The following is a 24,858-nucleotide window of genomic DNA, read 5'->3' on the forward strand; positions in this document are numbered from 1 at the left end:
TTATATGGGTGTGCTTGATTGAAGCAAGATGAATTGTTCATGCCACACAGGCAGAATTTTTCTCAAATTGGTCAAGTTACATGCCACCTACCAGTGCGCGGGAAGAAAGGGGAGTGACAGAGGTGACGGAGGCAGTGCCAGACATCCTTCATCTGATCGAACACTTGATTTTTTTTTTTTTTGCAATTTATTTAACAGAAAGGGCTAACTTTTTAAAGGTGACCAAAATTAACTAAACAAAAAAAAACAGAAACTGATTTATAAAGAGAAAGTCCAAAATGCTACTTTCTGCAGAAAACCCATAGTCCAATTTTATTCAGACTGGAGAAAAGAGAAGTTTCGAATACATTAGGAGAAACTCAGCTGTTGGTTTGGGGTGTTTCAGCTGGAGGCAGGCAGGCAGGCAGGGCCATCTGCTGATGTAGTTGACTTGCTACTACATTGCGTTCTGTTCTCAGAGCACCACAGTTACATTCTAGAACAGTCCTGACAGTGTCAGGCATAACACTCCACACACTCGTTCTTTGGTTCTTTGGGCTTCTTACTCAGTTAAAAAAATGTTCTTTAGTGCTGGGAATCGAATCCAGGCCTCACTCATGCTAGACAAATGCTCCCTAGCCACTGAGTTACTGCTCAGGAAAGTTGTTTGTGTTCTTGCAGCCCACCTTAGGAGTTTCCCCTGGATCATGTTGGCCATACCCTTGCCTATAACATCAAGTGAACTCTGATGCTCACACTTTGCAGGCAGAGTAAATTAAAAGGTGTAAGTACTTTGTCAGCTTTGAGCAAGAATTCTTTTGTTTGTTTGTTTGTTTTTGTCTTTCAAGACAGGGTTTCTCTGTAACTTTGGACCCTGTCCTGGAACTAACTGTTGAGGACCAGGTGGGCCTCGAACTCACAGAGATCCCCCTGCCTCCACCTCCTGAGTACTGGGATCAAAGGCATTTGCCACCACTGCCTGGCTCAGCAAGGATTCTTGATGAACAAGAACAATGTTAGTTTGTTTTTTGTTCTTCTTGTTCTCAGGAGGAAGAGGGTCATCTTTCATAGTTCACTAAATGACCACAGTTGGTTTGTTGTTGTTTTAAAGCATTTGCTTTATTATTTATTTAAGACAAGGTTTCGCTGTGTGTATTCCTGACTGTCCTAGAACTCACTCTGTAGACTAGACTGGCTTCAGACTCACAGAGATCCACCTGCCTCTGCCTCCTGAGCACTGGGATTAAAGGCGTGAGTCACCACCACCTGGCTTGCTTTATTTTTTAAATGATGTATACGTGTGTCGATATGTGCAGATGAGTAGAGGTTCCCAAGAAGTACAGGAATTACGAGAGGTTGTGAACTATATGGGTCCTGGGAACTCAGGTCCTCCGTAAGAGTGGTGGCGCACGCCTTTAATCACACACTCAGGGAGACGAGGCAGGTGAATCTCTGTGAGTTCAAGGCCAGCCTGGTCTACAGAGTGAGTTCCAGAACAGTCATGGCTGTAACACAGAGAAACCCTGTCTTGAAACACACGCACACGTACACGCACACACACAAAGTAATGAATGGGTTCTCTTAAACTCTGAGTCCTCTCTCCAGTCCTATTGGTTTGTTGATTTGTTTGTTTGTTGACAGGGTCCACACTATGCCACAGGCTGGCCTGAAAGTCAGTATGTTGCTTAGGCTGATTTCAACTTGCAACAGTCCTCCTGCCTCAGTTACCCAAATAGCTAATATTAAAAAATATTAATAGCTAACCCCCTTTTTGTGACTTTGATAGTGAATTTATGTTTGTTGATACTTTATCTTAAGACTGTTTTCCACACTTTTGATAGCATTTTAGGTGACTTATCTTGGTATGATTTTTTTTCAGAGTAAATTAGTCTTCTATTGGTTTGGAATATTTATAGTTGATTCACTAGGGAGAAAATTGGAAGACTTAAATATCTATAATAACATAAGTGGGAGTTTGCCTTTTAAAATAGAAAATTTAAATTCATCTTTTGCATTATAGTGTCAAAAGTGATGATCTTGGTCTGGGTTGTTTTTTGTGTTCAGAGTTTATTACTTTCTATGGACTGTGCAATCAGAACAAAATTGGTAGGAAGAAAATGAAGACGTAACTGGGCAGTGGTGGTGCATGCCTTTAATCCTACCTAGCAGGCAAGCAGATCTTTGTGAGTTTGAGGCCAGACTGGTCTACAGAGCAAGTTCCAGAACAGCCAGGGCTACACAGAGAAACCCTGCCTTGAAAATTCAACAAAACAAAACAAAAATCCCAAAAAACAAACAAAACAAAAAGACATTTGCTAACTGGTGTCTTAAAGTATAGGCATCCATGTAACCCCAGATCTCCCTTTTCTTGTGTCTATAGGATGTTATTGATTATTGACTAATAGACACAAAGTGAATGGGTTTCTGCTCTTCCTTTGTCCTGACTTGTTTTATGTCAACTTGACATAAACTAAAATCATCTGTAAGGAGGAAACCTCAGTTGAGAAAATGGCTCCATAAGATTGGGCTGTCGGCAAGCCTAAAGGGTATTTTCTTAGTGATTGATGGGGGATGGCCCAGTCCATTGTGGGCGTGGCCACCTCAGGTGTGTGGTCCTGGGTTTTATAAGAAAGCAGGCTGAACATGGGATCAAGTCAGTAAACAACACTCCTCTGTGGCTTTATCATCCTCTCCTGCTTTGGGCTTTTTCTTTTGGGCCAACCAGCTCCCAAATCATAACACGAAGACTTAGTATAGTTTTGAATGCTCAGCTCAGTTTAGGCTTGTTTCTGGCTGGCTCTTCTAACTTAAATTAATCAGTTTCTTTTATCTACCTTTTGCCTTAGGGCTTTTTACTTTTCTTTCTGCCTGTATATCTCACTTTCACTGCTTCTCGGTCTGGCTGGCAGCTTTCTGGTCCCCAGGCTTCTCCTCTTTCTCCCTGTTCTCATCTCCTCCTCCTCTCTTTAGATTCCTCTTCCTATTCATTCTCTCTACCTGCCAGCCTCGCCTATCCTTTCTCTGCCTAACTGTTGGCTGTTCAGCTCTTTATTAGACCAATCAGGTACCTCAGGTAGGCAAGTGAAACAAATGCAACACATCTTTATATAATTAAACACACATCCTTACATCGCTAAACAGATGCCGTACAAACAAACGTAGCACACCGTTACACAGTTAAAGTAATATTCTGCAACATAAAACAAATATAATATATCTTTGCCTAGTTAAAATAACATTCCACCACATCCTGCTCCGTTTGAATTCTTGCTTTGGCTTTCCTCAGGGGTTTGTGACTGTGGATATGTGAGCCAAATCAACTCTTTCTTCCCCAAGTTGCTTTTTGGTCATGGCATTGTATCACAGCAGTGGTCAGTGACCCTGACTAGACATCCTCTAATGCAGTGGTTCTCAACCTTCCGAATGCTGCGGCCCTTTGGTGCAGTTCCTCGTGTTGTGGTGACCCCCCAACTATAAAATTATTTTGTTGCTACTTCATAGCTATAATTTTGCTACTGTTATGAATCATTATTTAAATATCTGATATGCAGGATATCTGATATGTGACCCCCTTCAAAGGGGTCATAGTCCACAGGTTGAGAACCACTGCTCTATTGTCATAATTTTATTTTTGCAGTTTGCATCCTTACTAGTAACCCTAGTGTTTGGGAGGCTGAGTAAGAAGTGTCACCATAGGACGCTAGCCTGGGGTAGCAAGGTCTCACATCCAAACAAACAAAAAACCAAGCTCCCCCCTCAAACCAAGAAAGATTTTATTATCATTTTTATCCTTTGTTGTTAAAAGATAAGGAAATCAAGGCAGCACAGAAGTCTCAGAATTCTGTTTTACTTTTGATTCTCTAAATTCGCCAAGGGAAGGGGCATTGTAATGTGCCCCTGTGGTGATGCTGTGCTTGACAGCGCCACGCCGCGTGTAGGAGAGTGCTGGGAACGGAAGCTGGTTTCTGTACTTTTGCTCAGATAGCTTAGACTCGCCTCACTGTCTACCTTTATTCTTATATTGTTTAAGGGGCAAATTTTGTCTTAACCATAAATAGCACACATTGTTTTCTTCTGCAGGTTTCCTCTTGTCTATTTTAGAAGCAAGCAGAATATAAATCATGGAAAAAGAAGTGTCTCTTGTGTAGCTCACTCTTTATATTTAATTTTTAAATTTCTTTGAGACAGACTTTCTCTGTGTAGCCCTGGCTGTCCTGAAACTTGCTCTGTAGACCAGGCTGGCCTCCAACTCAAGAGATTCACTTGCCTCTGCCTCTCAAGTGCTGCGTCTAAAGTTGTACACAACCACATCTAGCTTCTTGTAGCTCAGTCTTAAAACCCAAAACAGTGATCCATGTTTGTCCTAGACCAGCATCCCAGTAGTCATCATATTTGGTAACACAAACAGTGAGAAATGAAATTCTTAAATTTTTTGAATTCTTTATTTTTGATGCTTTAAGTCTCTGAAATGCTCCCCAAAAGAAAGATTTCTGAATGCTACCTCCAAAATATGTTCATTTGCTTTCAAATAGTCTTTTGTTTAAGTTTTTCTCTCCCAAAGAAAATTCAACCTCTTTTATGGCAGGGGCTGTACTTTACCTTTCTCTCTCTCTCTCTCTCTCTCTCTCTCTCTCTCTCTCTCTCTTAAAATCTGGCACCCAAAGGTTTTCAGCCTCTCCAAAATAACAGTTCTTGACTGGCTTGTACAGTGGGACTTTGAAACCTCGTTCTCATGAAAACATCTTGGAGTTCTTCTTACCGTCATGGAAATTTTAGGTGGAGAAATGGCCAATCTAAGATGACTTGGGGAGATTATCATCTTTGCAGAAGGATCCTAAGATGTCTTTCTGGATCATTTGCCTTCGGATATCGCCAGATTGCCCCTTATCGCAATGAAAACAGATATAGGAGACTGTACTGTAATTAGCTAATTCTGTCATTCCTGCCAAGCCAGTGAAGGTTCCTCATCGTGAACACATTCTGCTGCCAAGAACTCAATTGGAACATTGTGCTTATTTATGAGGGGATCTGAGTGCGAGCAATTTGGCTTCAAGATTAAATGAGGGAAAAGGTTGTCTTGTTAAACCTGATGTAACATTAGCCTTTTAAGGGGAAATTACAGTCATAAAGAGGAGTATACGTAAAGTATTGAACATCATGCAAAAACATCACAGAAATCGAAAACTCTCTTTCATTTACAATAGTTCCTTGCTTTCATTCCTCTTGCCTTTTTGGAAAGTAGGCAGATGTACTGGAGGCAACCTAGCTTGGTGTGATAAGCAACAGATTGGGACATAGTGCAGAACTAGGTGCACAGTGTGGGGCAGTCCAAGTCAGTGGATGCTTACTACAGGTGCGGAACTGTGACGGGCAGTCTGTGGGACACAAAGCATCTTCATGAATATATGCATGCTTACAAAGTTCCCAAGCCTTCATAAAGATATTCTGGCAGAGCTGGGCATGCTGGCACACACCTGTATTTCCAGCACTTGGAAGGTGGGGATAGGAGGATCAGGAGTTGAAGGCTCTCCTTAGACATAGTGACCTATCAAGTTCAAGGCCAGCCTGGGTTACCTGAGGACCTATCTCAAAACATCAAAAAGAAAAACATACATATAATAGAAATGAAAATAGATCAGTGAATCATAGGAAATAGAATGAGAAAAAATTCTAAAATTGGAACAACACAGAGAAAAGATTAGCATGGTCCCTAAGCAGGAATGACTTGCAGATATGTGAAGTGTTTCATATTTTTTTGAGAGTCAAATAAAACTTATCTGACAGCATATTTTAAACCTGTAATGTATTTCACTAATAGAGTTTAAAATAATAGACATTTATCAAAGTCATTATTTTTTGAAATGTCATTACTAAGGTCAGTTTTTCCCTTCAACTTGTTTTTAATCTAAACTGATTTATCACATTGTGGATTAAAGTGCTTAAAGGTATAAAAGAAAAGAAAATAGAATGAGACAAATGTTGAGCAGGGTTTTCAAGGAATAGGAGAAAATGAGTATTGTTCAGAAAATCAGAGCACTGTGGGGAACAGGGAGCCCTGGCTTCTGAGTTGGCTCTGTGTTGTTGGCATGGACATGACCAGGTAAAGGATCAAAGGGCCTCAGACCCATGGGAAAGTAGCAAAGCTGAACCCTCGAGTAAGGCTCAATAACGGCAAAACCAGGTTCCTGTGTGAATGTTGATAGTGTGGGCAGAAATGTCCACAGGAGCATTTCCCTGGGTGATTATGACGTGAACACCGCTCCCTCACAGAGGCTGTTCCTACAAAGGAGGAGCTAGACTCTCCTCTGTTCAGCTGTGTACCATAAACCCTGCTTCCGTGTTAGCTGTATAGCATAAAGCCTGCCTCCCTGTTCAACTGTATACCATAAACCCCGCCTCCTTTGTTGGCTGTCATTATAAATCCCACCTCCCTGTTCATCTGTATAACCTCTGTCATTTCTTTATTCCCTGGCTGCCCCTTGCTCAGGTCAAATCTCTGGAGTTGTGCAAGGCTGTGGCAGAGAATGAAAAGTCTGTCGGCTGTCCCCACTTGTAGTCCCAATTACTTGAGAAGCTCCGATTGCTCACCGGAGCTCAGGCATTTGAGAGTAGCCTGGACAACAGAGAAACATCCCATCTCAACAATAAAGTATAAAATTAAGTTGGTTCTAGAAAAGGAGTGCCATGCTGATGGATGGAGCAGGTAGGGTGAGACCGGCAGGCTCTCACTGTGAGGGAGGGCTAGATGTGGGTGCATGCGTTTACTGCATACCAGCCTTATGTGAGGATAAAGAGAATCTAAGGTGAACCTGGGGTATTAATAATTATTGAAATAAAGATTTGTATCGTATTTTCATGTACGCATTTGAGAATTATAACAGTTTTGGGGGGCATTTGTTTCAACTTCCAATACATTCATGCTCCTATATGATTTCATTTGGGGAGACTGGGATTTGAACACATTGCCACTTCAGGGGTGCAACCTGAGATACGTTTCTCGGTATTACTGTCAGCCGTGTATGTCGTGCACTGTATCCAGTGAACTGTTTCAGGGCTGCTGCATAGGCTCTGCACTGCCTCGTTCTGGGCAGCAGGCACACAGGCCAGGGCTTGTCAGTGCGTTTGTGTAAAGAGCCAGCAGTAAACAGTATAGGCTTTGCCAGTCGCAAGGTATCTGGTACTACAACTCAATACTGCCAGTGTTGCACAAAGCATCCAATGTATAAATATAAGTGAGATTTATTTTATTTTATTTTTTAGTCTTGCTTTGTAGTCCAGGCTGTGACCGACCCATGCCTAGCTTTGAAATGCACGTATAGTCTAAGAAAATGTCCATTTCTGAAAACACAGGCAGGGTTGGACTAACCCACACTGTGAAGTTTGATAGTCAAACAGACCAAAACATGAATGGTAAACCTTTAAGGTGTGAAATTCTGTGGTACAGATAATTTTAAGAAGGAAATGTAAGAATGTATTAATTTTCTAGTCTAGCTCATGTGGTTCCTGCAGCATAACAGCCGACCAGTGGATTCTTAAGTCAACCATTTAAAACCTTCCCTTTAACTCCAGAATCCTCAGTTGGGAGATAAAAGCCATCCTCTATCAAATTAACTATAATTAGGTATGTGAGTAAGAGCTATAATATGTAGATGTTCTGGAATTCTTACAGGCAGGCTAAGTAGGAATTACAGCTGAGACATCGCAACTGAGCCCCACTGCAGTAACATCCTCATGTACAACATGGCAAGCAGCCTACAGCCCAAGTACCGGGCTGCTCAGGGTCTCGTGCTGATTGGGCTTTGTGCTGACTAGGAAGGATTTTTATCTGCAAGGAATACGTATTGCTTTGGAACTTCTGACTTCGCGGAATTACTATATAGTAATAATGTCTTGATTCGTCCAAATCTATATAATGTCTGACAACCTACCATGATCTCATTCTTGAAATATGGTTAATAATAAAAATCAGAGATGTTATGCTAGGAATACTTAAGGAATGGGCTGGTAAGGGTTTTTAAAGTTAGAGCCCTCTCAGCACTGTTCCTTATCTTCTTGCTTGTCGTCTGATGGTTTCAATTGCTCTGAAGAGACACCACGACCGCAGTAACCCTGACAAGGAAAACATGTAATTGGGGTGGCTCGCTTTCCAGTTTCAGAGATTCAGTCCATTATCATCATGATGGGGAGCATGGAGGCAGACATGGTGCTGGACAAGTAGCTGAGAGCCCTACATCTTGCAAGCAACAGGAAATGGCCTCAGCATCACACTGAGAGAAGCTTGGGCAAAAGAGACCTCAAAGCCTCCCACCCCACGGTGACACACGTCCTCCAGCAAGGCCATACCTACTCCAACAAAGCAACATCTCCCTTTGGGGGCCATTTTCTTTCAGACTATCACACTTGTTTCTTTGGAAAGGTTTATTTGGGTTCCCTGCTTTAGGGATCACAGGTCATTAGCTCTATTGCTTTCAGGCCCCTGTAGAGCTCTCAGTTATGACTGATGGAGCATGTGGTGGAGGCTGCTCCTCTTGAATTGGGAAGAAACAAAACAGTTTTGTCCCTTTAAATATTTTCTGTGATTTTTTAAAACCTCAGTTATTCAAAAAGTTTGCTTATCAGATTATATAAATCAAATGCTGATTTTCTTTTAAACTATCACTAATGTTGACACTTGGTCCTCTCCTTCCACCTTGCGGGTTCCAGGTATAGAACTCGGGTACTTAGGCTTGGTAGCAAGCACCTTTACCCCCTCAGCTATCTTGCAGGCCCTGACACTTCATTTGAGTCTTGATTGAAGAATAACAAGTTAATTGATCTTTTTAGGATATCATTGGCTAATCCTATTTAAAAATTTCCATTGTAGGGTTGATTATAATGTTGCATTGCGTTGTCATAGTAACTTTATTCATCAATTCTTTTTTGTTTTGTTTTGTGTAGCCTTGACTGATCTGAGACTCGTAATGCAGACCAGGTTGGCCATGAACTCACAGAGATCTGCCTGACTGCCTGCCTTCCTAAACGGTTGCACCATCACATCCAGATTGTGCATCCACCTCCAATAGTTATCATGTCAAAATAGAGTAGGATTTTCTATTTTTTTAATGGTTGTTAATTTGTTTTGAGACAAGGCCTCACTGTGCCAGTGGCCCAGAACTTCCAATGTAGCAAGCTGAAGCTAGAAGTATTGGTACATGCCTGCAATCTAAGCACTTGGGAGATAGAAGCAGGAGAATCAGGATTTAAGGCCATCCTCTCTTAGTGAGGACAGCTTGGCCTATGTGAGATCCTGTCTCAAAAATAAAAATAAAAAATTAAAAATACTGGGCTATCCTTTCATCTTGTAGTGATTTTTCTGCCTCTACCTCCCAGCTGCTAGGTTATATGTGTATACCCTTACCCAGCTAGGATTTCCTATTTCTTTTTTTTTCTTTTTCTTTTTCTTTTCTTTGCTTTTCTCTCTCTCTCTCTCTCTCTCTCTCTCTCTCTCTCTCTCTTTCCTTCTTTTTTTTTCTTTTGAGGCAGGGTTTCTCTGTGTAGCCCTGGCTGTCCTGGAACTTGCTATGTAGACCAGGCTGTTCTGGAACTCACAGAGATCCTCCTGCCTCTGCCTCCTGAGTTCAGGGATTAAGGATATGTACCACTACCACCCAACTGATTTCCTATTTCTAAATTTATTTTCTTTAGTTTATAGGAAATATATATATATATATGCATATATATATATAACTTTAAATTTTTATTATGGTAAGAGATATAGCATTGTAAAATTATATGAAATACACTAGTATTATGGCACACTATTTATACTCTGGTCACTTTATACAATGTCACCCTTCTCCCAGGCCCTGGTAACCTTTTTTTTAATTTTGCTTGCATACAAGTTTGCCTTTTCATTCCCTGAGATATTGCATAGAAATTAAATCAGGTGCCAGGCAGTGGTGGCGCACGCCTTTAATCCCAGCACTTGGAAGGCAGAGGCAGGTGGATCTCTGTGAGTTCAAGGCCAGCCTGGTCTACAAGAGCTAGTTCCAGGACAGGCTCCAAAGCTACAGAGAAACCTTGTCTCGAAAAAACAAAACAAAATAAACAAACAAACAAAACAAAACAAATTAAATCAGGCAATATTTATCCCAATTTCCATATCTTAGCGTTTTAAGGTTTATCCATGCTGTACATTTATCAGAATTTCTTTTCTTCCTTTCCTCCCCTTTTCCTTCTCTTTCCCCTTCTCCTCCTCCCCCTTGAAGTCCTTCATTTCCCTTCCCCCTTACCATTTATTTATTTATTTAGTCTTAAACTGTATCCCTGGCTGGTCTCAAACTTCCTACAATCCTCCTGCTTAAGCCTCCTGAGTTGCTGGATTATAGACATGAGCTATCATGCCCATCTTCAGATCTTCAGAATTTCATTGACTGAATAGTAGGTAGGTGTGTGTGTGTGTGTGTGTGTGTCCATGTGCTGCTGGGGATAAACTGAAGGCCTCCTGCATACTAGGCAAGCACTTTACCAGAGCTAATCCTTACCTCATAATGCTGCTTTTAGATACTGTTTTCAGTTCTTTTGGTTATATACGTAGGAGTAGAATTACAGGATTACATGGTAATTTTATGCCTAACATTTGAAAAGCTTTCAATCCTTTACACAGTGGTATACATTATAATTTAAGAGTTAAGAATATTTTTTGATTTTTAGACAAGGTCTCGTGTAACCCAGACTGGGCTTAAACTGACTACCTAACCTAGGATAACCTTGAACTTTTTTTCTGATCCTCCTGTGTCCACCTCCCAAGTACCAGGATTGCAGTGTATGCCCAGCTGTGCAGTGCTGAGATCAAACCCAGGGCTTCTGCGTGTTAAACAAGCACACTGCATCTGATCTACGTCCCCAGCCCTAGAATCTTAGTTTTTAAACGTTAACTGTTTATTTTAAGGTAAGAAATGTCTTAAGATTTCATAAACCACCATATGGAGACAATAGCATTTCTCGAGTTGCCCTTTTAGAATTTCCTTTTTCGCTTCTTTAGATTTCAAACACTCAGTACTGGTTTATTTGGCATACATTCACTGAGAAGCTAGAAAGATGTTTCCATTCCGGCAGCACGTGAAGCACGCTAAAAATAGATCATGCCACTTTCCACAGAGTTAACACTTAGGGCTCCCAAGCAATCTAAGACTTACATGATGACAAAACATTAGATTTTTCTTTTCCTTGTTAAAAAGAAAAAAGATTTTATTTTAGTGTGTGTGCGTGCGTGCATGCGTGCGTGTGTGTGTGTGTGTGTGAGAGAGAGAGAGAGAGAGAGAGAGAGACTGAATGTCATGTTGCTCTTGTAGAAGTCAGAGGACAACTGTCAGGTTGGTGGCACCTTTACCTACAGAGTCACCTTATTGACTCTAGATTTTTACTTCCCACAAAATGCTTGTTTCTAAATATGTATAAATTGTAGTGGTTTTCAAAATTAAGTCTGCATTGTATACAATCTGTTATCAATATCATGGTTTGAAAATAATTAACAATGAGCCGGGCATGCTGATGCAACCCCAGCATTTGGCAAGACTGAAGTGGAGTAAGCTTGTGAGTTCAAGGCTAGCCTGGGCTACATAGCAAGAATCTGTTTCGGCTGGGAAGAGTTGGTGCAGGAAGGGAGTGGGGCAGGGAGAAATGGGGAAAAGAGAAGAGGAGGAGAGGAGGGGAGGGGGGGGAGGGGAGGAGAGGAGAGGAGAGGAGAGGAGAGGAAAGGAGGAAGGGGGAGAGAGAGAAGCACTCTAAACAGGAGAAATGAAGCAGTACTTCACAGGAAAGGGTTTTAGTATTTACTATATACCAGGCCCTTTGCTAAGCACTGTGAACCGTTTTCTGATTTAATCCCCTCACTAACACATTTTGAGTCAAAGTATTTACTGTATTGTGCGCCTGGGAAACAAGGCACATAGACAGGTTAAATGGTGTCTAAGGTCAAGTCAAGTAAAAAGCAGTAGGTTTTGAATTTAAAGCATCCTTAAGTTTATTTAGTGACACTTGTTGGCCCTAATGATGAAGATAATATCTTTAATCCTGTGTGGAGTTCACAAGAAAGCTGAGTCCCACATAGTGAATATTGCACGGACACACTTATAACAAGGCAATTGAACTTTCATCAAGGTGCTTTGAAGACGGCTGACTTCCGTATCCTGGGCTTTAATTAGTGTCGTTTCCAGATTCACTATTTTCTTGGTATTTCAGGTGCTGGCAGCTCATACATGAGTCAATGATAATTAGATCACGCAGGTCCCGAGTGAGGCTCAATGTCGACACTTGTCACTTGCTTTCTGTTTTGGCTTCTGTAGTGACTCTCTCCCCTACTTCCTTGAAACTTGGTGTTTTCTGGAAAAAATATCTTTATGTCAGCCTCATAAAGACAGGAGTCTTTGAAGAGTTCTTGGTAGTAAGTGGTCAGCACACATCTGATGATAAATATATAGATGCATTGCTTCAGTTGGGTGTTTATTTTAGTACCCTAGGTTATGGATTTTCATATATACTTTGTTTCTGTTGGTTTTTTTCCCTCCACAGTCCTCCCCCAATACACTGCTTCCTCTTTATAAACCCTTGTCAAATAAGATCATGGAAATTGCTACTAATTACTGTTGTTGATCTCTGCTCCCTAATTGTCCATAGCCATACTTGTAATTATATATGTTTTCATGAGTATGTTAAAGTAATATAGCATAGTGATAAAGGGCATGGATTTTGGTGTCATACTGCCCTGAAATTGTTCCTGGCCCCAGGATTAATTGTGTAAACTTAGGCAAGGCACTAAATGTCTCAAGCCTTGAGTTTCTTGTCAGGAAAAGATCCTTTGATAATATAACAGTCCCTTGTGTTTCTTTCTTTATACAGTTTTAATTACCTGTAATTAACTGCCATACAAAAATAATAAATGGAATTCCAGAGTTAATAACTCGTGTGCTATTCTGAGTTGCATGATAGAATCCCACACCATCTGCCTGGGATGAGGTTCACTCCTGTGCAGTGTGTCCAGGCTGTATATACTACCCACCTGATAGTCACATAATATCTACCTTGGTTTTCAGGGCAGCTGATGTTGTGGCAGTGCTTTGTATGTCACTCAACACCCCTGCATCCCTAAGCACAGCGGTGATGCTGGCAGTTCAGATAGGCTTCTGAAGACTGAGCACCGCTTCCTTTCAAGGAAAACCAGAACATTCTTGACTTGACAGGAAAGAGGAAACTGATATACTGAGGTTGCTAAGCTATACAACACGCCATTTTGGGAGCCTGCATTCATATTGTGTGTGTGTGTGTGTGTGTGTGTGTGTGTGTGTGTGTGTGTGTGTGTGTGTTGAGACAGGGTCTGACTGTGTAGTCCAGACTGACCTGGAACTTGGTTTGTACACCAGGCTGGCCTTGAACTCAGAGATCTGCCTCTGCCTTCTGAGGGCTGGGACTAAAGGTGTGCACTACCATGCTCAGTGAGTCACATGACTTTAATTATAGTATAATATTATTATATTTATTTGATCTCTTCTGTGCCTAGATAGTAAACTTAATTACAAGTTGTATGTACAAGGAAAAATAGCTTCTGCGGGGTTCAATGTCATCCCTGATTTCAGGCATACACTGAGTGTTAGACTTTATCTCCCGTAGTAAGGGGGGACTGCTGTGGTGCTGACCCACAGCACTGCTATGGGATTATGAAGATGACATGCTTGATTTGGTAAAATAAGTGCAGGACTCATAATGGTTCACTGCTTTTTTCCCATTTCAAATTACTTAATATTCAATTGTAGAAGATATGATCAAGGAACTAAAACATTGTGGTTTTTAGGACACAAAATGGCAGTTTGTTTTATTCCACTTATGCATATCAATGGCTAAAACCCAGACTATGACTAAGGTAAAGCCAATAAAATAGACTGTGTGTACACTGGTGTTTGCTATTCCATTGTCATGCCCAGACTAAGGTATGCAAAGTAATAAAATATGTAAAATAATAAAATAAATAATAAAAATATATGTAAGGCTCTGGATGCAGCTCAGTCTGTAGAGCACTTGCCTAGCACACATCAGCCCTGGGTTCCATCCCCGGCACCACATAAAACAGGGCATGGCAGCACAGATCCGTAACCACAGTGCTCAGAAGGTGGAGGTCGAGGACAACCTTGGCTATACACGGAGCTGAATGTCAGTCCTGTCTCAGGAAAAAGAATATATATATATATTTTAAACTCTGCTATGACTAAAGGAATTCCTTGTGGAAATGAGTCAGACTTAAAGGTTGGTAGCAGTGGTCTTGCTATTTTTAGAGAGATATCATGCCGTGTGAATAACAAGCTACAAAGACCTAATAGATACCAGAATTGCCATTATCAAGTAAAGTATAACTGAGTTTGAAGCATTTACCCCTGGGCTCAATTCCAGTGGTAAGATCAGACTTTTAAAGTGCAAATGGGAAGCAGTTTATATAGGGTAATTGTATTCTATGTAATATTATAGCTCTTCAGCTAAACTTTACATTTTAATAATGACCTGGAGCAGGAAAGAATTTGATAGAAAAAAATGTTTATCTAAATATGAATATTTCTAGACTTAAGCCCCCTTTCCAGTGGGTGCTACTTTGAGACCAAAATAATAGCATATCCTTTCATTTAGATATAAACACGGTAGGTGGTGGATGGTGAGGACCAGGCAGGTGCTCTCCGGTGCAACTGAGAAAGCTTCCTCCCCTTGAGAAATGAGGAGCGATGGAAATAGAGCAGTGGCTGAGATCCTCTCCAGTGATGGGTGGAATTACTCTTGAGAGCCGGAGGACTGCGACAAGGGTTAGCCTGGGTTTACTAGTTCCATGACATAACTAAAGGTTGGGGTGGGGCAGGCTGGACAGTGTGATGGCAGAATCTTGCTGTCTACTGGGTCTTCAGGGCTGTTGTTCAAACAGCATGATGATCTGCTTATCTAAATTGGCAAGGCCCCTGCTGAGGTTCTGATTCACTCGCACAAGGAGTTTCCCTTACTCATGATCATACTTTAAACACATGTGAACATGGTCTTTTCTCAACAATTCCCCAGCCAGTCTAAAATTAGACTGTTATTCACCAGTCACGTGCCATTTAGTGTGAACTCAGTCCATCAACCAGCTGCTGATGCCTACCTGACGTGCATCGAGATAATGAGGTATGAAAAGGTGGCAGAGGAAAGGGATCATTTTATGCTTAAGATGATGAAGCCGCAGCTTGAAGTGGGAGTTGAAGTAGCAGCTTCAGGAAGGAGGCTGCAGATGACAGCTCAGCTAAAGACAAGGAGTACAGAAAAGATGGAAGGAAGGACACATTAAGAGAGGTAGACAAGTGACTGTGTGTGTGTGTGTGTGTGTGAGAGAGAGAGAGACCTGAGAGAGAGAGAGAGAGAGAGAGAGAGAGAGAGAGAGAGAGACCTAAGAGGACTGCATAGAGTATCAACTGAGATAAACAGTAAGCATTACAGAGCGAGATTGTCGCTTATGTAGTTATCAAGCTGGGTTTTGCTGAGTTTGCTAAGAATTAGAACAGCCTCTGAGTTTGCTCTACGGTTAACAGGAAGGATGTCAACGTTGAAACTACCTCCTCTTGCTCTTTTAGTTTGGCCTTATGTCAGGATTAAGTATTCTGCAAATAGAATGTGTTCACATTCCTAATGGTGTACCCCATAGACATTATGATATTCCTGTTTTTCCAGGGGTGGTGGTGGTGGCACACACTTTTAATCACAGCACTCAGGAGGCAGAGGCAGGAGAATCTCTGTGAGTTTGAGGCCAGTCTGGTCTACAAAGCAAGTTCTAGGACAACTAAAACTGTAACCTAGAGAAACCCTGTCTCCAAAAACCAAACAAGGGGAATAAAAGCTATTTCTGTTTAAAACACTGACTGGCCATTAGTAGAATGTGTGGAGTTCATTGTGCTTTTGATGCTTAAGTATAAGGAATGTAAGTTTGATCCTTTAGTTGATAGTTCCAATTATGGTGTCAGTCTGGAGTACCATGCTGTTGGGATCTGCTGTCAGAGCAGATTCTAATTGATTCTGTTGTTCCAGATCTGTGACAACCAAAGGCTGTCAAAGTCCATTGCCCACTTGCTCTCCTCGTCACTTGAAAAACAGTGAGGTAGCAAAGGATAAAGAAAGGTCTCAGGGGACTGGCTTAGCATTGTTAGTGCTCTGCTTGCTTGACCTGGGGCAAACTTGTCAAGCTTGGATTGTTTTCTGACGTATAAAATGAGAGCAGTGGTATCTCCTCTACTCGTGGAAACGTGGACTGTGAAGACGGGATCATAAAACTGTTGTGAGCACCTTTTAAGCTACAAGGCAGAATATATAAAAAGTCTTCGCCTTGGAGGCTGGAGAGATGGCTTAGCAGTTAAGAGCACTTGTTGCTCTTGCAGAGGGTCCAGGTTTGGTTCCCAGCACCCGCATGGCAGCTAACAACCACCTGTCACTCTAGTTCCAAGGGATCCAGCTCTCTCTTTGGAGCTCTGAGGGCACCAGGCATGCACATGGTGCACATGTACCCATGCAGGCAAAACACCCATACACATAAAATTACATAAAAAGTCAAAAGACAAATAGGTCTGAGCCTCTTCACTTCCCTTACCTAAGAATTGTATTTAGTGTAAGAGGAGCTGCGATGGGCATGTTCCTGCTGTTTAAGCACCTCTGGTTAACTGCTGGACAGACTGAACATATGGGAAAACAATTTTAAAAGTGAAAAATCCATCCAAAAAGACACACACGGTTGACATCCCAGACACAGGATGTTGTTCTCAGGACTGTTGTCACACTGTCCCTTAAATGCAAGAGGATGGTCCTCAGACTGTAAGATTTTAGACAATTCTGAAGCCATTTCTGACAATTCCAAACCCTCTCAGCCTCCGTGCCTTAGTGCTTCCCCTCCTCCCCTGGGAATCAAGGACCTAACAGGTACATATGCACGTACTCAGTTCCTGAACAATTACCCATACACGTATGTTTTGACTCAGTCCCCTGGGAAACGGGGTCAAAATGACCTCTTACCTCATCTGATCTGACAATAGTTCTCCAGTCAACTATTGGTATTAGCCCTTTTCGAACAAGCCAAATATAATGGTCAAGGAACAACCCCTCTTGTTTCTATGGGGCCTTCTCCTTTAAAAGTAGACTGTACCAGCTAGTCGGGGTCTCTCGGCTTCCTGAATGCTGAGGGACCCTGTCATGACAGAATTAATAAAATCCTCATGCTTTTGCATCGACTGTGGTGTATGAGGTGGTCTCTGGGGGCGACTCCTTCTCGGGTTGGACACTAGAGTCCAACAGGACATCGGGAATCAGTCTCCCCAGTTTGAAAATAACATTGCCAGGAGGCATCTGGGTCACCTATGGATGAGTTCTTTAGTCGTCTGGGTCACCTATGGATGAGTTCTTTAGTCGTCTGGGTCACCTATGGATGAGTTCTTTGGTCAGCTTGTTCTCATTGCAAAGGCCTGGCTGGCCTGGAACTCGGTGTATAAACATGGCTGGCAAACCTTCAGCAGTCCTCCTGCTCTGCCTCCTAAGCACCTTGTAGGGGATCATGGATGGGGATATATCTGACCCCAGTGTCACCAGGCATGAGCTTCTTCTCAGCTATCATGTCCAAACTCATCGGCCTTCAATTTGGTGAAGCACTTTTTCTTTGATGTGTGGATCTTCTGGCAGCCAGCAAACTTGAGCTAGACTCTCCACAGCGTCTCACTTACATGTTCCTTATTATGCCGTTTGGTGTGGATGGACATAATGACCTGGCCAATGTGAACCCTGGACTGTACCTTAGTCTTCCCCAAACCCCCTGCATACTTGTCTGGAGCCTGGACTTGGGACAGCACTGATATGAAAGACATGACCAGTCACAAGAAAACTGTCTCCAAGCCGGGCGGTGGTGGCGCACACCTTTAATCCCAGCACTTGGGAGCAGAGACAGGCGGATCTTTGTGAGTTCGAGGCCAGCCTGGTCTATAAGAGCTAGTTCCAGGACAGGCTCCAAAGCCACAGAGAAACCCTGTCTTGAAAAAAAAAAAGAAAAAAGAAAAGAAAACTGTCTCCAAGGTCCCTTAGGGCAACCCATGTAAGTGACAGGCCGCATGCACACCAAGAAGGCTGCCGTTTGCACCAGGCCTACATAAGGGAAGGAAACTGGTCTGCTTTATTGGCTTCTGATTTCTACTTTTGAAATGGTCTCAGCATGTAACCCAGGTAGAATTTAAAGGCTCAGTCCTGCCTCAGCCTCTTGAGTCCTGGGTTTGCAGGCACGCAGCACTGTACCTGTGTCGTTGTTACTATCTAATGAACTCAGGCTGGCACAGCTACTAAATATTGTTTCATGTAAACCCCAGTGTTTATGCCTTTGGGTACTGACCTGTACATAATTGTCTTCCAGAGGACCTGAGTCCGGTTCCCAGCACCCAGGTCAGGTGGTTCACAAATGCCTGTAACTTCCGCTCTGGGCATCTGATACTTTCTTTTCAACGCCAAAGGCACTTGTGCTTACATTTGTACAAATTCACACACATATGCATAATTGAAAATACTGAATCAATGGGTCAGCATTCAGGAGTGCTCGCAGCCCTTCCGGAGCTGTCCTTCCAGCACCCACATGGGAACTCACAGCTGTAACTCCAGTTCCAGAGGAGTCAGGACTTTCTTCAGACCTCCATGGGCACTAGCATGCAAGTAATATACAGACATACATACATGAAGACAAAACACCCATATACATAAGAATAAATCTTTAAATAAAAATAAACGTATTTCCATTGACAATAGTTGATAGTTTAGAAAGTTTTGTTAACATTGCTTCTCTGACCTCCACAGGTGTTCACGGTACACCCGCACACACATGCACACATACATACACACACAGACAAGGAATAAAAAACAACAAAATAAAAATGTAAGGACTTTCGCTCTCTGCTTTATTCTACATCGTTTATAGCTCATTTTAATATTTAATATTCAAATATTGGAATAATAGTTTTAGTTTTAGTGTTCCCTGAATTTTTCTTAGCTTTATCCAGAATAAGTGAAAATTTGATGTCTTCTAAAGGAAATTTTACCTGGACATATCCAGCTGTTGCATTTATAAAAATAGCTGCAGATGTCTACAGTAATGAAGGATTTACTCAGGTTGTTATGGCAACTAAAATTCCACAGAACCTCAAAGATAAGCTATTTTAAAGGAAGAGAGTACATTAAATGTACATTTAACCCATTATACAATGAAATTATTGCTCACTATCTATCATTTTAGATTTTAAAAGAGAAATTAGTTTTAGCTCAGCAAGAGAGTCTCCCACTAGATTATAGGCTTGAGTATTCTTTTAAAGGCTCCTGTGCACTGGTGGAGTGTGCTGGCTGTTCACGCTCACCCTCCTCCCATTGCCCCTCCACCAGCCCTCTGTCTCGCAGTGTTGAGGATGGAGCACAGGGCGTCAACATTCTCAGCAAATGTCCTACCACTGAGCTATGCCCCCAGACCCAAACTGCTCTTTTGTAATGAGTTGTGTGCTTGTTTAAATCTGCTGGCTAAGGCTCAAGGTATGCTTCTGAGTCCTTGGGATATGACAAAGATTGCACTGGGTTTTAAGTCCATGACCTCGCCAGAAAGATTCACTCAAGCAGACTTAGAGTCATATTCTTAGAAAGCCATTGGGTAAGTTGGTCTTTCTGGACATGGGGATGCATACTGATAACCTCAGCACTCAGACTAAGTATAAGGATTCTAAGTTTGAGGTCAGCCTGCACTAATAGCAAAATTCAAAAAGAAATACTTTGTAAACTAGAGAAATGGCTTAGTAGTTAAGAGCACTTGCTGCTCTTGCAGAGAAGACAGGTTCAATTCCCAGTACCATCATGGCAGCTCACAACCATCTGTAACTCCAATACCATGAGATTTGACACCCTCTTCTGGGCTCTGTGGAAACCTGCATGCACATGGTACCGCATACATACATCCAGGCAAACACATATACACATACAGATCAATGTTTAAAAAAGCAAACCAGTTTCTATTCACTGGGTCTGGAAGTAAGATTCTAGAATCTGAAGTTTTGTGTTTTGCTGCTGGTGATAAAACTCAGTGCCTTGCAAATACTATGTCAGTGCTTTGACATTGAGCTACATCTTCTGCTAGACATGTGTGTTGTGGGGAGGTGAGGTGGTGGTGGTGAGACAGGTAGCCAAAGCTGGCTTAGAACTTGTCATGTACCTCAGTGGGCCTTGAACTCATAATCTTCCTGCCTCAGTTTCCTGGGTGCTGGGATTACAGGCATACACCGCATCCCTCTTCCAGAAGAGATTAAAAAGTTGTAACTTTTATTCACTGCCATGCAGGCATTTTTTTTGTAGATTTACTTTTATTTATGTGCATGTATCTGTCTATGTAAGGCATGTGTTTGCCGTAGAGTCCAGAAGACAGCATCGTCCCCTACATCAGGTACAAAGGAAACTCCAGTCTCCTAAATTCTAGCACCCATTCCCCTCTACCAAAGGAGCCAATTCTCATCACTGTCAGAAGGGACACACAGCTGTCCGTGGTGCCTATTAGCATCCCAAAGAGCATGCTGGCTTCCAGGCTCACTCACTACCTGTGGCTTTCTCAGCTCTTCTCACCCTGCCTCTACTCTCAATCCTCCAGCTCGCGGGGCTTCCCTTCCCCCAGCTTCTCGTTCCTATAGAATCCCACCATCGCGGCCATGCTTTCCCTTGATCCCCTCTCTTTCGGTAGTCTCTTTCTTCTCTTCCCCTCTCCCCATCTTCCTTCCCCTCTTTCCTCTCATGGTCCAGTCCAGTCTGCTGGCCATGTTCAGTCTACTCTCTGTCCATGCTCTGGACTCTTCCAGATGTCTCTGGCTGTGCTCTCCGCCATATCTACAACAGAAGGCTCCTCGCCCATACCTTGCAGCAGTCTTTTCGTCACTTTATTCCCCTGGGGTTGGAGTTAACAGATAGCTGTGAGTCCAGACATGCATGCTAGGATCCAGACTCAGGTCCTCCAGGAGCCTGGACAGCTCTCCAGCCCCAAGATCTACTTTTAATCATGTATATGTGCGTGTGTGTGCACACATGCGCGCGCGCACACACACACACACACACACACACACTCAGGTGTGGGAGGAGCATGCACACATGTGCAGGTGTCTTCAGAGTCTAGGAAAGGATACTGGATCCCCTGGAATTGGAGTTATAAGGTGGTTGTAAGGTGCCTGATGTGGGTGCTGGGAGTCAAACATGGGACCTCTGCAAGAGCAGCCAGTGCTTCTAACTGCTGAATCATCTCTGCAGCCCTAATACATGCATTTTAAAATAAAGCTAAACAGTGTACTATGGGCTTACACTAAAGGAGTAGTCTCTATCCTGTTCTTCCCACTCCATGGTCTTCCTTTGTGGCAACTATGTTTTAAATAGTATAAATTGTTTCCTTTATGATTTATCTGCTTCTAACTCTGAAAAAGAATGAAGATAAAGATCTTCTCTGAGTCCTGCCCTCACATGCTTTCTCTCCATAACTGTATCATAATTTAGAAGAAAATAACATTTACATTGTTCATATTCTGTGACTATCGTTCACAGCCTAGCCACTATATACAATGTTTGCATTTTACTTCCTGTACGATGGTTTATTTTTCCCTGGAGTTAATGATCACTGCTATTTCATTTGCTCAGTTTTCTGTATACTTATCACTTCTGTTTCAGACACTGTGATGTAACTGTTAAATCACTCTGAGCTAAAAGCATAGATGTTTAAGACTTTCCATTTGGAGTCTGGCATCCACTCCCCTGCTCTGCGTGTCCTCCTGTGCGGCTTCCCTTCTGGGGCTCTACCATCAAGTCTGAAGTCCCTTTGTGTCTCTCTCGGATTGATTCCAGGTTTTCTGGTTTTCATGTCTTTCTCCTTCTGGATTTCCTCTTTCACTTTGCTGGTGCATATCCTTTAGTAGTCTTTTCCTAAAAGATTCACAGCTGTAAGGATTTTGTGTTTTGATTTTTTTTACCAACCTGAAATGTCTTTATTTCCCCTCTACTTGATTGATAGTTTAATTGGGCATAGAATTTAGGTCTGTATATCATTTTCCTAGAGAATTTTGAAGACATTGTTCTTATCATCTTGTTATTTTCATTGTTGTTATTGAAAAAATGATAACATTTTGAGCCCTGTCCTATTTGTATGTGTCCTGTGTTTGATTCCTTAAGGTTTTCAGAGGCTGCAGTGTTTCAGGAGCTGACTTTTCACATAGTATCCTTGTTTTCAGTTAAATCATTACCTTCATACCTTACTAGACTTTAAAAAGAGAGATTTACTCTATTTATGTGTGTGCTTGTGTGTGTGTCTGTGTACACACAATTGCATGGGTGCTGGGAGAGGCCAGAAGAGGACATAGGATACCTTGGAGTTGGAGTTTCAGGACATGAACCACTGTGGGTGGTGCTGGGATCTGAACTTTAGTCCATGACTGAACAGCAAAGCCTCCTGGCCATCCACCTCTCTCCAGCTCCAACTGTGGTTAGTCTTTTAATATAGAGACGTCTGGTTTAATTAGAAAGTAACCTTTTTTTTCCCTCTAGTCTGAGGGAAGAGCATTTGTGTGACAGTGTGGGAGGACTGATATCTCTGGTGTTTCCTTCGTGGGTTTATGTCTGTCTCTTTAACACGCATCCTCACTCTGGCTGTCTCAGATGATCCATGTCTCCAGTTCCTTAGGTTTTTGCAGTTCTCTGATGACAGACAGTGGATCCTTAGGACGAAGCTCTCTGCTCTAAGATCACCATCCCTTCATCACCACTATTCCTTTTATTTTTGTTATTTATTTTTAAAAGATGGTTGTGAGCCATCATGTGGTTGCTGGGAATTGAACTCAGGACCTCTAGAAGAGTAGCCAATGCTCCTAATTGCTGAGCCATCTCTCCAGCCCCCCTTTTATTTTTTTAATCCATCTTCTGTGTTTCTGTTATTTTAATTTCACGTTTCAGAGCATTGCTGAGATAAATGAATGTGTATGTCTGCTATTCTTAGCCAGCAGTCCCGAAATGTCAACACTGCCCCACTGCTTTTCATTCTCCCAGGCAGCAGGCAGCTCACCATCTCCTGAGGCAGCCTGTCCGCTTCTCCTATCAACTGTTCTTTAGTGCTGTCTTATCCTTCTTTCCTCTGTAGAACAACTGATCCAAGTTCCCCGTCATACACTTGTTCTAGGATGGTGAGTGCTGTCGTCACAGGAGACCCTCCTGTAGAGTTGAAGACAGCGATCCGATCCGAACTCAGCTGTTTTCTCTAAGTGTGACTTTGTTCCTCTGCTCATTGTTTTTGTTTTTGTTTTAAGTCCAAGGACAATTAAAGTTTAAAAGAAAAACCTCAGGCCAGGTAAATTATACATCTTGGCAGCTGCCCCAAAGAGGAAAATGGAGATGAGGGAGAGCCTTGCTATTTGGGTTAAGGTTGCGTGGAGGTCATGACTGGTGGGGATGGGCATTCTGGAGAGAGAGTAAAAAGGCCGAGGCAGTAGAGTCAGTGCCCCGCTTGCTCCTCAGAGGACAGTGTTTCAGTTTTCTCCAGTATCCTGGTCATTAGCCTCTGAACTAACTGTTCACAAAAAATGATCCCAGAATTGAAGGCAGGGTTCCAGCTAGACTCTGGGCAACAGAGTAAAACACATTATTTCTCTCTGAAATATTGTTATATTTGTAATGACTCATAAAAATAAACTTGAGTTCAGGTTTGTTCTCTATCTCGGAGTTTTATCTTCTTGAAATTAAAGAAAAATTTCAGCCTTCCAGAAGTTCTCTGTTTATATGTGCAGACTCAAGTCATACGCTGATGTGTGTGTGTGTGTGTGTGTGTATGTGTGTGTGTATGTGTGTGTGTTTTCTTTGTGTAGTTTTGTCTTGCTCTGGAACTCTAAGTGACCTGGAATTTGCTATGGAGATAGAGGTGACCTTGAACTCGTGGCAATCCCTCAGCCTCTGACTTTAGGTCCGTGTCATCGCTCCAGGTTTCAGAAAGTCTTTCAAAAATTGGAATAATTGGTGTCAGCCCCATTTTTAAAATAATCTAGGGCATAGGTTGAAAGGGGTTTTCTACATAAGTAACAGCAATTCTAAACTTCAATTTTGAACTAATTTTAGACTTTGCAAAAGCATACAAAGTTCAGAGTTCATACAAAAAGAAATTGCAAAAGCATACAAAGTTCAGAGTATAAAGTTCACCCAGTTTCCTCCAGGGACATCTAAGAAGTTATCAAAACTAAAACTGACATTCATACAATGTTCCCTGACATGTTTTTGTCTTTTGTTGTGGTTGTTGTTGTTTTACAGTATTGGGGATCCAACTCTGGTCTCATGGGCTGGGCTAGTGCTCTGTCACTGAGCTTGATAGAATACTAGATTAACTAATGTAGCCCGTAATCTTTATATGTACAGCGTGTATGAAGTACTAATGCATTCACAGACAGAACCAAGTCATGCTTTATCTCCCCACTGACTCCCATCCTGCTCTCCCCGCCTGTTAAGAGGGATTTGGTATGTGTCCTAACTCATAAAATGTTTCTTTCTAAAAGCTATGGAGTTGCTTTCTGTTGAGCTAAACTATAAACAGAAAAGTAGGATTGAAGTAGTACTAACTATACTCATTCTGAACATGAGGTAGATGTCATTTTCGAGCAATCCAATACTAAACAAATAGCTGTGTATTTTATTCAGTAGTGTGTGTGTGTGTGTGTGTGTGTGTGTGTGTGTGTGTGTGTGTACCACACACTGTAACCACTGTACCAGTGTTAATTGCTCTACTTACCAGTGAGGTCTCTTGAGGAAGGAAAAGGAGAGGCTGAGGGAAAGAGCAGGGAT

At 42.1% G+C, this 24,858-nt stretch overlaps 1 protein-coding gene and 2 pseudogenes across 1 annotated transcript in view; 2 read left to right on the forward strand and 1 right to left on the reverse strand.

Annotated features, from left to right (window-relative positions):
- The window catches only part of Ppm1e (protein phosphatase, Mg2+/Mn2+ dependent 1E), a 144,702-nt gene that overhangs the window by 38,691 nt on the left and 81,153 nt on the right, over positions 1 to 24,858 (forward strand). The window lies entirely within an intron of this gene.
- LOC125408596 (U6 spliceosomal RNA) lies at positions 5,622 to 5,734 on the forward strand (annotated as a pseudogene).
- On the reverse strand, positions 18,057 to 18,179 carry LOC125408597 (small nucleolar RNA SNORA70; annotated as a pseudogene).

This window comes from Myodes glareolus, chromosome 9, assembly GCF_982192425.1.
Source record: "Myodes glareolus chromosome 9, mMyoGla1.1, whole genome shotgun sequence".
NCBI lineage: Eukaryota > Metazoa > Chordata > Mammalia > Rodentia > Cricetidae > Myodes > Myodes glareolus.